The following is a 12,966-nucleotide window of genomic DNA, read 5'->3' on the forward strand; positions in this document are numbered from 1 at the left end:
CTATGTAATTAGAGCAAGCAGGTATAATTTTCTATTTTGTTTTGAGTCTAAGGGCAAGAAGACACCAGAGACTGCCATGGTAACAGATTTCCACTAGATAACACAGCCACAAAGTCTGAAGAGCATGAGAACAATGCATGGACGCACGTTCCCCATCTGTTCCTTTTTTACATCACACTTCCTCATGATTGGTGGATTATAATTCACCACCGCCAACACTTGATGTGGACTGTAATTACATGCAAGCATGGCTAGTTGTTAACGTTTGCCAGCTTAATTTAGCATTCAAAGTCGGTAGCACAGAGTAGATTCTCCATATGATGTTGAGAAATAGTGTATTGCTGGAAATAGGTTAATACATATGTAACAACCCTAAAACATAACTATGTTTGTTGTTATAGGTGACCAGATTGTTACTACAACTAAGTTACTAACTCTTTGATCCCTCTGTGTTGTTACTTTGGCGAGTACAAACTCATGCTTCCTACCCTTTAACCAAGAACATCTCCATCACATCTACAATCCTTCACTGTCACAACTCTCTCTAAGTGTCATTCTCTCTCATTTCCATGTAGATCTAAAAGAAGACTGTCTGGGTCCTGGTTCTCCCCATGTGCATTGTACCCTCAGAACAGAGGGGTTAAAGACGGGTGGAGGAGCGCCAGCTGTAAATATCACCCACAGCCCTGGTGCTTGCTGCTAGCCTGTACCCAGTGATGCGCTAGCCTAGACCCTGTTTTGGAGAGACAGCTGCCTTACCTGTTTCTCAGTAGCCAACACCCAGCCCTGCACGGCTCCTTCAAACCACGAGGCACTCATTAAGAGGCGACTTCAACAAAAAACAAATGATTAATGGAGGAGAGTGCCGGCTGTCATTTGCGAACCAAGTGCAAACCGATCACATGTGGAATTTGATAAAACGTTAAAATGTTAATGTTAAAACTTTTAAAAGAAATGTGGGATCTTGAACGTGAAGAAAGAAATGTTCATTTGTTTTTTCCATCACAAAATTTAAATCACAGTGCAGGTATCACAAAACATGATTTTACATTGTTTGTAAGATACAGCTTTTGATTGCCGGTAGATAGGCCTAGTGCATGGTTCTGACTGCCTGGTGGCCAACCTGTCTGTACTGTGCCCATCCCTTTTCTCTCTGTCGCTCACGAGCTCGCTATGAAAGATGTGTGTTTGTGTTCTCGGAAATACGGCAACTAATCAGTGTCCTCTGTTCCAAAAATGCTGAATCTTAGGAGTCGTACTGGAATCGAATTGTCACACAGAAATGGGAGTCGACACCGGGAGTTGACATGCAAGGAGTCGAGGAATCAATTATTTTGGAGTTGACTCTTCACAACTACTGTTAAAAGTTAAGTGAAATTGGGATCCTGAACGTTAAGAAAGAAATGTTAATTTGTTTTTTCCTTCACAATATTTAAATCACAGTGCAGGTATCACAAAACATGATTTTCCATTGTGAGATTCAGCTTTTGATTGTCAATAGATAGGCGACACCAGGAGTTGACTTGCAAGGATTCCACAATTACATCATCATTGTGAATAGTTGTACAAATGGCAGAGAAAGGAAAGCAACAGCAGCAATGTCATGTGTGGCAATACTTTGAAAAGTTACATGGAATGCAAACTTTGCGAGGTGGAATTGAGGAACAGTAATGGTAGTGCAGGTGCAATGCTTAACCATCTGAAAGGGACGCACCGTGAGACCCAGACTGTTGCTTGCAGCAATGCAGCTGCATTGTGAATTCACATGAAATTCTAAGCATTTTTCTTATCGTTTCAAAACGTTAACAAAAATGCTACATTTGTCACATCTCTACCCTGGATATAAAAACACCAGCTGCTTCAGTTTTATACTCTTGCAGTTGTATGAAAATGCCACCTTTGGCTGAGTAAAAACCCCATTGGAGATAAAACAGTTCAGCAGGTGTTTGCCATTGCTATTTTATCGGCTGGGGAACAGCTTGCCAGTGTGAGCGTGAGTACATGCAAGAGCCTAGTTATGCGTCGTTGGAGCCGAGGGCACTCTCTCACTGACCCAATTTGTCATTCTGCTCCTGAGTCAGACTCTGCAGACGAGTGGTGAGGGTGATGACTAACCTCCCATTCTGACAGACCCTGCCACAGACACTTGTCTTTGGTTTGTCTCCCCTCTGGGGACAGACATGAGGGAGCAATGATGATTCGGTTTGCTCACTGCTCCTTGTGCATGACAGCATAGGAAGGGTTTCTTATGTAGTCAATGTCCTTGAGAGAGAGAGAGAGAGAGAGAGAGAGAGAGAGAGAGAGAGAGAGAGAGAGAGAGAGAGAGAGTGTCACAGAGGATACTTTCGGACATGCCATGGCTTTAATTCACAAAGCTACTCTCTACTGCTGAATGATAGAAAAGCAGAGAACAAGACACTTCCTTGACCCCAAATCCATTGCTAAAAACGTTTTAGTGTGAATGGGTACCAATCAAATCTTGCCGGATTAATTCAACCAAGGAAAATGATTCCATGCGAAAATGTATAAATCAATCTTGCAGGCTGTAAGTGAAGTGGTGTGAGAAGTTAACACTAACAGCAATCTGGAGGATTCCTTCACGGGCTTGATTCTCCAAATCTATGACAACACAATGGTTTCTGTTTTATCCATGAAACACATTGCATACGCAGCCTCTGCCACACATGGACCCGTTCTTTGCCTCTGGCCATTTCAACGTTTGAACAGTGTAGAATATAGTTTAGTAATGGCTCAGGGAAGACAATTGTACACTCTGGTAATTCTGAGAAATAAATACAGATACTGACCAAAACCATTATGCCATTAGGCTGTATTAAAAACAGATAGGCTTTATATTCTCCAAGGCATGAATTAAAGTGTTGACTGCCAATATTTTCCTTTCCTTTTTCACATGTGCCATTCTAATTGCTCTACAAATTCCAAGTGTCTCTTTGCTGTCTGACTTAAATCCCCAGCTAAGCGATTGTGGGATTCGAAGGGGATAGGACTCACAGAGAAATTCCCATCGGGTTGTGCTTGAGACGGGCACAACTCACAAATGCTAAACGAAGAAAAAATCTTGAAGACAATTTCACAATAAAAAGGTTTAAACTGTATAATGTCCTCAAATCTAGGCCAAGGTACCTTTTTTTCCATACAAAACTAAATCTATAAAAGACTAACCACACAAATAAGAGTCTTTGTTTAAGAATCGGTTGTGAGGTGTCGCTCTGACACCTTTGAACAGGGATTTACGGATTAGACCAGGGCTACACCTTTCAGAGAGAATGGTAATGAAATCAGTATGAAAGCAATGCGATAGTTTTGTTTATTCCACTGAATTAACCACACAAATATTTCAACATTTGTGCTGAATAGCCAGTTGATTTCCTGTTTGTTTCAATTGTTTCATCCACCAAGGCCTTTGCAAATCGGCTTGATGTCACGAATCTTGCCAGTGAGGGCTTAAGAATCACGACACAATGAACATGTAAATAATATGCTGTACCAAATCTCTTGCTGCAGCAGAGTGTAAATGTGAGATTGAGGGAAAGCGTGGAGAAAATAAACATGTTGGACAAAGAGCACAACAGTACTCAACGATGCCTAAGAGTCGCTCCGGTTCCAAACGCAAACTGTTGCGGATGAACAGAGGACCCTCCCTTGCTCCACATTTCCATCTAGGTATGAGAAAGGCTTACAGAAAGGGTCACCACACATAGGTCTTCAAAGGGCTTGTCCAAATGTAACAACACCCACTGCCAAGGGAAGCTTTGTGTTCCTGTCACTCTACAGTGCATGGGGAATTATGACGCCAACAGAAGTGCTGCTGCTGTTTATGTAAGAAGTGTGCTGGGACAGTGTTCTTCCATAATGTCATCTTCTCCATCTTTCTCTCATTATCTGCAGTCTTCTGTTAAGGTTTCACAGCATTTGTCTCTCTGCCCTTGGTCCGTAGATTGGAGATAGTAGCCTCTGTCACCGTAGGTGCACAGAAGAGGAACTGTCTTTAAAGCCCCCAAACCAACGTTTTGAATTGCGTGATACACCGCATGCAGTGTCCCCTTCAAAAGGGAGGAGCACCGAACAAACTTTCACAGGCAAGAGGATGAATATGCTAACCTCACTGGTGCTGAGGTTTATATTCTCAGACTCTTTCACTGGGCACTCCAGCACAAAATTGTAGCCTCTGGAGCATATCGGAGGGGAAAATACACATGGTGAATTAATTGCCCAGTGATGCAGGAAGATTTGAACAACGAAAGGGGCAAAACAAATGTGACAAAGAAAGCGAGTGGAAAATATAAGAACCTAATTAATTCCATGCGGGTCCACTGGACACAGTGATAATTTAATAGATCATTACATTCCCCTGGACCGAAACCATTGCTCTCAAAAATGTATGCTGTGATTCTAGCCACCGCTTTTCCAAAATTAACTTGGATTCTGAAAATAATGGCACTGGGAAATTTAGCCAAACAAATCTATTAAATGACTTAGTAGATTAAAGTAAAAAGGGATTTTGACAGAAAATAAGTTAAGATGACACAGAGCCAATTTTATCATGTAATGCACTTCTCTTGACAAATATGGCACTACCTTAAAAACCCTTGGTGATGTGCTGAGCCTATGAATAACTTCTATAATTTAAAGTATAGCCTCACTACACTTCAGCTAACATTTACTTGGGCTACTTTGGCTTAAACCCTGTGTATGCCTGAATGCGCATAAGTCAGAGAGACACTTTGACCTCATACTAGCTAACCTGTTCACCTGATCAAGGGCTTGTTAACAAGCTGGCATTTTAAATCAGCTGTAGATTAGTTCAAATACATGGAATGGCTGGGGGACAGCATTAAACAAGAAAGGGGGGGGCAGCATCAGGTGTCCGGGGAGCAGCATCAGGTGTCCGGGGAGCATCAGGTGTTCCTCATAGAGCTCTGCAACAATCCACCTCAGTTCTGATTAGTCAGCTCCTCTTACCCCTAGGACTCTATGGGTAAAAAGGCAGCATCAAGCTGGTATGTGTGTACTTCACAAAACATATATTCAAACAGGTTTAGCTAACACTGTAAAAGAAAGAGTGAGAACAAATAACCACAGACAACTACATTACCGTCAAACACTCATGGTTTATTTGTAAACACGCAGTGTAAACACGCGGTGGGGGGGGGGAGAAATAATAAGTATCCAAAAACACCCCTAAGCTAGCCTACTTCACCAACAGCTAACTAACTAATCAAAAATACAGTGGGTTGTCCGCCCAGTTCTAAGTAGTGTTTTTATACAAAGTATTCCTACGGGTAATGTATGCCTTATCTTAGTAGCCCCTTTTCCCACCGTCAAACAAACAGCATAACACAACCAATACTCACAGGTGGGGACAAAGTGACATGTAGTTGCAAAAACCAAACATGAGATCAACAGACAGATGGCATTGACAGAGAGATTAAGCTCTAGAGCAAACAGACAGGGTTTTTAACCCAAGGGAAAGGGAATGTGATAGGGTAATGGAAACAGGAGTAGGTGTGTCTTCTGACTAGCGACTGATTGGGGAATGATGAATGCCACCTGTGAGGGGAGAAGGAGAAAAAGAAATACACACACAGGATACACACACAGGATACCTGTATCTGTAACAGCACCCTAGAGTCATGCACAACTCATTAAGCAAATTTTGAATTATTTTTATTCAAAACATCAAATACCATCATAACTGTGAAAAATATTGTCATAATTATTTGAAATCTTGTGAAAACCTAGAACAATGCATTCCATCATTATCATGCTCCATTTCTGGTGCACTCAACCTAACAGAGGGGGCCAAAACCAAGGCCTCATCTGTTGCCTCCCTATAGGCCTACTGGTCCATGGGATTTGTCATCCCTTTGTGTGCAAGATTTACTCCTGGCCCAGTATATCTGATCTAACATAATTAATGTGTTATACAAGGCTAAAAACAAACACAGGAGCAGAAATAGGAAAACACTTGAGGGTGTGAACACAGCACTGGTAACACAGTGATGACGCAAACCTCTAAATGAATAGACCAGATCTGATGTTGGCCTACATCTCCCATATTTCGCATGAGTGAGTGTTACTGTAGAATGCGGAGAAGTTTTTAAAATGCATTCAATATAAACAACAACATTATTGCAATAAACTAGTCACATACTGTCCCTCCGGCCTCTGAAACTAGTAAACAAGCTTTTGCACCAGCCTGGCGCTACATTCTAGTAGCCTTACCAAAGTGTTAATGAGTAGGTAGGCCTAATTAGAATGTGTTTGTGCTGGCCAATAACAAAAACCGGCACACCCTGTAGGTATCCAGGACCAGGGCCGTAGGGTTTGATCTTGACTTGCCCTTTTAAAAGAAAAACTTAAGCCTGTAAAAAGGTACTTAAAATACAGTGCAGAAAACCACAGCTGTTCGGACCATATAATGATTTCTGATTAACAATAGCTCTCCATAATTTTGAACTTAAATCTATTATTTTGGCTACGTGCTGTCTGGGTCACTAGAAATTATCTGCTCTGTAATATTCGTAATTCCTAATTTTTCTCTTTACCTCCATATAGCCACCCAAATGGGGGCCAATTAAACAGTAGAATTGCAGTGCCCTTATAATGACCGTTATGCGTGTTCTGGTGCCTACAGTGTAGCACTACATACAGTGCATTCTAAAAGTATTCAGACACCTTCACTTGTTCCACATTTTGTTACGTTACAGCCTTGCTCTAAAATGGATTAAATACAATTTTTCCCTCATCAATCTACACATAATACCCCGTAATGGCAAAGTGAAAACTGATTTTTACAAATGTATAAAACATTTAACACAGAAATATCTTATCATTATAAGTATTCAACAATTTGTCCAAACCTGATTGGGTGAAATGTCTAATTTACATCTTAAGTAGAAAACTACACCAAAAGTATGTGGACACCTTCTCGTCGAACATCTCATTCCAAAATCATGGGCATTAATATGGAGTTGGTCCCCCTATGCTGCTATAATTGCCTCGACTCTTCTGGGAAGGCGTTCCACTATATGTTGGAACATTGCTGCGGGGACTTGCTTCCATTCAGCCACAAGAGCATTAGTGAGGATGGGCACTGATTTTGGGCGATTAGGCCTGGCTCGCTGTCAGCATTCCAATTCATCCCTAAGGTGTTTGATGGGGTTGAAGGCAGGGCTCTGTGCAGGCCAGTCAAGTTCTTCCACACTGATCTCAACAAACCATTTCTGTATGGACCTCGCTTTGTGCACGGGGGCATTATTATGCTGAAACATGAAAGGGCCTTCCCCAAAATGTTACCACAAAGTTGGAAGCACAGAATCGTCTAGAATGTCATTGTAGGTCTAGCCTAAACCATGAAAAACAGCAGGTAGCATTCTCCTGGCATCCGCCAAACCCAGATTTGTCCGTCGAACTGCCAGATGACGCGTGATTCATCACTCCAGAGAACGCGTTGCCACTGCTCCAGGGTCCAATGGCAGAGAGCTTTGCACCACTACAGCAGACACTTGGCATTGTGCGTGGTGATCTTAGGCTTGTGTGCGGTTGCTTGGCCATGGAAAGCCATTTCATGAAGCTCCGGACGTATAGTCTTTGTGCTGACATTGTTTCCAGAGGCAGTTTGGAACTCGGTCGTGAGTGTTGCAACCGAGGATAAATTATTTCCACGAGCTACACACTTTAGCAATTGCAGTCCCATTCTGTGAGCTTGTGTGTCCTACACTTCATGGCTGAGCCGTTGTTGCTCCTAGACGGTTCCACTTCAGAATAACAGCACTTACAGTTGCCCGGGGCAGCTCTAGCAGGGCAGAAATTTGACAAAATGACTTGTTGGAAAGGTGGCATCCTATGACAGTGCCACGTTGAAAGTAACCGAGTTCTTCACTGCAAGCCATTCTACTACCAATGTTTGTCTATAGAGATTTCATGGCTGTGTGCTTCGATTTTAAACACCTGTCAGCAATGGGTGTGGCTGAAATAGCCAATCCACTCATTTGAAGTGGTACTTTGGCCATGTAGTGTATCTATATTCTTACCATACGAAACGTTTATCTGACTGTTTGCTAATATAATGTTAGTCAGTGAGATAGCCAGATTCAGGTAAATACAGTTTACATGCAAGATAGCTCGATCTCATCACCATATTTGGTGGCGGGTGGAAATGCCAACCAGATGCTTCAGATTTATACATACAGTGAAACATCTCACTCATTGTTCTGTCTGTGGGTGTACTTCAAAGCATAATTAATGAGTTAGTTGGCTAACTTTGATAAGCAACCAGAAATAACATTGCATTTCCTGATTTAAAAAGTACAAATGTCGACATGCATTTTTGTTCATTGAATAAAAATATTTATACTACTGTTAATGAAATGTTTTCATTAAAAACATTGTTTAACAAGTCAATTCATTTTTCCATTCTACCCAAGCGAATTGGTCATTATTTATTTTCTCAGATTTTGAAAGTCATGGAATTATGAGATTAACACGTCATGGTATTTTGTGGGAGTTGTTGTTCCGCATATCAATCAATCTGTCCCCAGGATCCGAACAACCGGTTTTATAAAAAATCCCATTAAGGTGGATGTTGTTAGGTTCTGTCAAACAGGGTGACAAACTAACGGACAACTAGTCAAAGCTCAAACCAAGTTTATTCACCCACTCGGTCAAACAGCTGAAAAGACAAAGGCAATGTTTCCAGCAGCACAAGTGTTTATACCCTCCTTTATGCGGAGTCTCCTGCTTGCACCTCTAAAACACTATATCTTTGTTGCTAGGCAGGAAGTTAAGTGGTGTGTGTAACAAAACTGTTCCTTCTCCATTCATCTGACCTGACCTCGGCCCATATTCCTCACTAATCCACAGCTATCCAACCTTATCACGTAGTAATTTTCCAGACCCATACTTCTTATCCAACCTCCATTGATCCCAGCATATACAGTTGAAGTCGGAAGTTTACATACACCTTAGGCAAATACATTTAAACTCAGTTTTTCACAATTCCTGACATTTAATCCTAGTAAAAATGCCCTGTCTTAGGTCAGTTAGGATCACCACTTTATTTTAAGAATGTGAAATGTCAGAATAATAGTAGAGATAATTATTTATTTCAGCTTTAATTTCTTTCATCACATTTGCAGTGGGTCAGAGGTTTACATCCACTCCATGAGTATTTGGTAGCATTGCATTTAAATTGATTAACTTGGGTCAAACGTTTTGGGTAGCCTTCCACAAGCTTCCCACAATAAGTTGGGTGAATGTTAGCCCATTCCTCCTTCCAGAGCTGGTGTAACTGAGTCAGGTTTGTAGGCCTCCTTGCTAGCACACGCTTTTTCAGTTCTGCCCACAAATTTTCGATGAGATTGAGGTCAGGGCTTTGTGATGGCCACTCAAATACCTTGACTTTGTTGTCCTTAAGCCATTTTGCCTCAACTTTGGAAGTATGCTTGGGGTCATTGTCCATTTGGAAGACCCATTTGCGACCAAGCTTTAACTTCCTGACTGATGTCTTGAGATGTTGCTTCAATATATCCACATAATTTTCCTCCCTCATCATGCGTTCAATTTTGTGAAGTGCACTAGTCCCTCCTGCAGCAAAGCACCACCACAACATGATGTTGCCAGCCCCGTGCTTCATTGTTGGGATGGTGACCTTCGGCTTGCAAGCCTCCCCCTTTTCCTCAAAACATAACGATGGTCATTATGGCCAAACAGTTATATTACTGTTTCATCAGACCAGAGGACATTTCTCCCAAAAGTACGATCTTTGTCCCCATGTGCAGTTGCAAACAGTAGTCTGGCTCTTTTATGGCGGGTTTGGAGCAGTGGCTTCTTCCTTGCTGAGCGGCCTTCAGGTTATAGGACTTGTTTTACTGTGGATATAGATATGTTGTACCTGTTTCCTCCAGCATCTTCCTTTGCTGTTGTCCTGGGATTGATTTGCACTTTTCATACCAAAGTACATTTATATCTAGAAGACAGAACGCGTCTCCCTCCTGAGCGGTATGACGGATGTGTGGTCCCATGGTGTTTATACTTGGGTACTATTGCTTGTACAGCTGAACATGGTACCTTCAGTCATTTGGAAATTGCTCTCAAGGTTGAACCAGACTTGTGGAGGTCTATAATTGTTTTTCTGGGGTTTTGGCTGATTTTTCTTTTGATTTTCCCATGAGGTCAATAAGTTCTTGAAGTATGCAGCATTGCTAGTTATTGTTCAAATCAAATTTTATTTGTCACATACACATGGTTAGCAGATGTTAATTCGAGTGTAGCGAAGTGCTTGTGCTTCCAGTTCCGACAATGCAGTAATATCCAACAAGAAATCTAACTAACAATTCCAAAACTAATTTCTTATACACAGTGTAAGGGGATAAAGAATATGTACATAAAGATATGAATGAGTGATGGTGCAGAGCAGCATAGGCAAGATACAGTAGATGGTATCGAGTACAGTATATACATATGAGATGAGTATGTAAACAAAGTGGCATAGTTAAAGTGGCTAGTGATACATAAGGATGCAGTAGATGATAGAGTACAGTATATACGTATACATATGAGATGAATAATGTAGGGTATGTAAACATTATATTACGTAGCATTGTTTAAAGTGGCTAGTGATATATTTTACATCCTTTCCCATCAATTCCCATTATTGAAGTGGCTGGAGTAGAGTCAGTGTGTTGGCAGCAGCCACTCAATGTTAGTGGTTGCTGTTTAACAGTCTGATGGCCTTGAGATAGAAGCTGTTTTTCAGTCTCTCGGTCCCAGCTTTGATGCACCTGTACTGACCTCGCCTTCTGGATGATAGCGGGGTGAACAGGCAGTGGCTCGGGTGGGTGTTGTCCTTGATGATCTTTGTGGCCTTCCTGTAACATCGGGTGGTGTAGGTGTCCAGGAGGGCAGGTAGTTTGCCCCGGTGATACGTTGTGCAGACCTCACTACCCTCTGGAGAGCCTTACGGTTGTGGGCGGAGCAGTTGCCGTACCAGGCGGTGATACAGCCCGCCAGGATGCTCTCGATTGTGCATCTGTAGAAGTTTGTGAGTGCTTTTGGTGACAAGCCGAATTTCTTCAGCCTCCTGAGGTTGAAGAGGCGCTGCTGCGCCTTCTTCACGATGCTGTCTGTGTGAGTGGACCAATTCAGTTTGTCTGTGATGTGTATGCCGAGGAACTTAAAACTTACTACCCTCTCCACTACTGTTCCATCGATGTGGATAGGGGGGTGTTCCCTCTGCTGTTTCCTTGAAGTCCACAATCATCTCCTTAGTTTTGTTGACGTTGAGTGTGAGGTTATTGTCCTGACACCACACTCCGAGGGCCCTCACCTCCTCCCTGTAGGCTGTCTCGTCGTTGTTGGTAATCAAGCCTACCACTGTTGTGTCGTCCGCAAACTTGATGATTGAGTTGGAGGCGTGTGTTGCCGCGCAGTCGTGGGTGAACACGGAGTACAGGAGAAGGCTCAGAACGCACCCTTGTGGGGCCCCAGTGTTGAGGATCAGCGGGGTGGAGATGTTGTTGCCTACCCTCACCACCTGGGGGCGGCCCGTCAAGAAGTCCAGTACCCAGTTGCACAGGGCGGGGTCGAGACCCAGGGTCTCGAGCTTGATGACGAGCTTGGAGGGTACTATGGTGTTAAATGGCCCTTGTTTATGGCCCTCTCATGATAAATCATTACTTTTGGGGATCACATAGATTTCTTTTAAGAGGTGGTATATTATACTTATACCGCTGGTATATTATACTTATACCGCTATAAGAGACTTTGTTTCTATTGACAACTATTATACTCCGTATGGCAGCAACACAGTACACTGTTTCTGAAAAAAAAACAGTGTTAGTGCAGTAGAGTAGGCCAGTCAGTGTGAGACTGACAGGCACTGGGAGAGCTCAGCTGCTGAAGTCATGCTGTGTAACCTTCCAGCCTGAGGTGTCTCTGGGCATTGGAAGTGACAGGAAAGAAGTGACTTTGCAGTCAATGCCTCAACTGAGGCTCTGTTAGTGTGTTCGAGGCATTTCACCACCATTTCATGTGAAGAGTCAAAATAATGTCACTCCTTGAAGTCTATCCGCCCTGAAGCACCAATAAGAATGGTCTGAACAATCTTATGAGTCTGAGAAATGTCTGAACCCCTACCTCTTTAAAGAGAATCTTGTATTTTCCTACTAGCACTGACTTTTTGCTGATAGCTACTTTGGTTGGGGGGTAATGTACTTACTGTGATTGTGATATGTTGTTGTCTCACCTAGCTATCTTAAGTTGAATACACCAATGTAGGATGGGGCCCGGTTTCCCGATAGCGATGGAATGTAGGCTTATGAGAGTTTTAACAATGCATAAAATGGTCTACAATGTAACATGCATATCCCAAAATACCACGCAGAAAGTATGGTCGCTAAGTGCATCGTTGGAGCATGAATTGATACTGATAGATCGAATGAATGGCAGTCTGCTCTCTGATCAGCTTTCTCCATTAAAATCTTACCTTAACATTAAAATTATTCCACAATACTGATGACCGATCAGCTCCTAGAGAGATATTATAACATAATGGCTGCAAATACTGAGGCGGCTTATTCAATCAGTGTAGGTGAAGGGGAGGAGACAGGTTAAAGAAAGATTTTAAGCCTTGAGACAATTGAGACATTGTGTACAGTCTTGCCATTCAGAGGGACAAAATACTTAAGTGTCTTTGGACGGGATATGGTAGTAGGTGCCAGGCGCACCAGTGTAAGTGTGTCAAGAACTGCAACACTGCTGCATTTTTCACGCTCAACAGTTTCCTGTGTGTTTCAAGAATGGTCCACCACCCAAAAAACATCCAGACAACTTGACAGAACTGTGGGAAGCATTGATGTCAACATAGTCCAGTATCCCTGTGGAACGTTTGACACCTTGTAATGCCCTGACAATTTGAGGCTGTTCTGAGGGCAAAAGGGATGT

This window comes from Oncorhynchus masou, chromosome 22 (genome assembly GCF_036934945.1).
Source record: "Oncorhynchus masou masou isolate Uvic2021 chromosome 22, UVic_Omas_1.1, whole genome shotgun sequence".
Taxonomy (NCBI): Eukaryota; Metazoa; Chordata; class Actinopteri; order Salmoniformes; family Salmonidae; genus Oncorhynchus; species Oncorhynchus masou.